A 2,018-nucleotide genomic window follows, 5' to 3' on the forward strand; every position below is an offset into this window, starting at 1 on the left:
AAAGCAGAGACATCAAGGATGCAATCACACAAGAGGAGGTTTATTTTCTGGCTAGCCAGGGTCCAAGCCCCAGAGCGCCAACGCAGGGGCCACTCTCGCAGGCAAGGACTCCAACCGGAACAACGGCATGCCTTTTATCCCCATGGTGCACAAGCTGCGCACAAGCTGACTATGCATGGATCATGCGTTGACCATTAAAATGATTGGTTGCCCACTATTGCCTTATGGGCCAGTCGCCCGTGCTTCAATGACCTCATCCCATAATTCCCCATACAGCGGTGTAGCAAGCAAGCAATGACCAGAAGCAAAAGTTTGCGGTTAGCTCATTGCCCCACCCAAGTAAATTCCTGACAATTGGAAGAATTCTTCTGCCCTTCCTCTGTCCTACAAATTCCTCTGCCCTTCCTCTGCCCTACAAGTCAACCCAAATAATATGTTTCACTTGCCTCCCCCAAGACCAAAGCTTTCCTATAGGGACATCATTGAAAAGAGAATAGACAAATAATTTTGTCACTTTCAATTAATTTTTATTTTGAGTTCTTAAAAAAATCACGCTGCACGGATTTTCTTGTAATCCCTGTCCTGGGGCCATGCTAATCTTCTCTGTATTCTTCCTATTTTAGTACATGTGCTGCCCAAGCTAACTGCACTTTTATTTTCTAAGTGGAAGCTGCATGTAGGAAGCCGGTGAGTCGCAAGGGGGCAGCAGAGCGCTCCTCGTCACACCGAAGCTTTCAGCACTGGGAACACGCGTCACGCCGGCCGGGCGCGGTGGCTCACGCCTGTCGTCCTAGCTTTCTGGGAGGCCGAGACGGGCGGATAGCTGCTGCTTCAGGGGTTCGACACCAGCCTGAACACTGCCTGAGCACAGCCAGACCCTGTCTCCAAATCTAAAAAAAAAAGTAAAAAAGGCAAAAAAAATACACAAAACCCAACAAAACAGCCGGGCGCTCTGGCAAGCGCCTGTAGTCCCAGCTACCTGGGAGGCTGAGGCAGAAGGATCGCTCACAGCCCAGGACCTGGAGCTTGTGGTGACCCGCCCTCACTGCACTCTGCCCAGGACGCCGAGTGACACTCTGTCTCCACAAAAAAAAACATGGAAACTAATCCAGTGCCTGTAAAACCCCCTCCCCCTTTTTCTCTCTTTTTAAAAAAAGAGAACAAAAAAAATTCTTTCAAAATCACTCTTCTCTTTTTACTTAACAATTACACCCACCGACAAAACTCTTCCTCACCTCAAATACGTTTATACACTGCAACTCAAACTTACAGCTAGACACAAAACACACACACTCTCTGCATTACACCCCTTACCTCACAACACGCCCACACCCTCCTCACCCTCACCTCACCCCTCATGCACTGCCCTGCACTTGCACCACCCTACACACACACCCATGCTCAACACGCACTTAACACGCGCTCCTCACTACTCTGCTCCTTCTTTACACCCTATGCCCACACTGCACTTCACACCCTGCTTTACACTCACACACACGTGCTCACCCACCCTCTTCCTTATGGCTCGCTACCACTCCGTGCTACACACATACCACACTTTATTCACACACTCACCAGTTCACCACCACTTGCCTTCTTTTTTTTTTTTTTTTTAAGTAGAATTTTGCATTGTAGCCACTTGCCTTCTTTACACACCTTTTCAATAGTGAATTCTGCTGCTATAAACATTACAGTGTAATTCTCTTTGTCATAAAATGGCTCTTTGTCCTTTGCAGAAATACCCAGTAGTGGGATTGCTGGATCAAATGGGAGATCTACTTTTAGTTCTGTCAGGTATCTCCATGCTACTTTCCATTCAGGTTGTACTAGTGTGCAGTCCCACCAGTGGTGTATGACTGTTCCTTTCTCTCCACATCCACGCCAGCATCTCCTGTTTGGGGACTTTTGGATGAAAGCCATTCTCACTGCAGTTAGGTGATATCTCACCATACAAGAATCAGTCTTATGCCATGTGACAATGAAGGACCAGTCAACAGATTTACAAACAACTGGGCACC

At 47.6% G+C, this 2,018-nt stretch overlaps 1 non-coding gene across 1 annotated transcript; it reads right to left on the reverse strand.

Moving 5' to 3' along the window:
- Positions 1-540: 540 nt before the first annotated feature.
- LOC142866077 (U6 spliceosomal RNA) lies at positions 541-650 on the reverse strand. Its single transcript, XR_012916145.1, has one exon. It is a non-coding gene; the product is annotated as a U6 spliceosomal RNA (small nuclear RNA).
- Positions 651-2,018: the final 1,368 nt, after the last annotated feature.

Source organism: Microcebus murinus, chromosome X, assembly GCF_040939455.1.
Source record: "Microcebus murinus isolate Inina chromosome X, M.murinus_Inina_mat1.0, whole genome shotgun sequence".
Lineage (NCBI taxonomy): Eukaryota > Metazoa > Chordata > Mammalia > Primates > Cheirogaleidae > Microcebus > Microcebus murinus.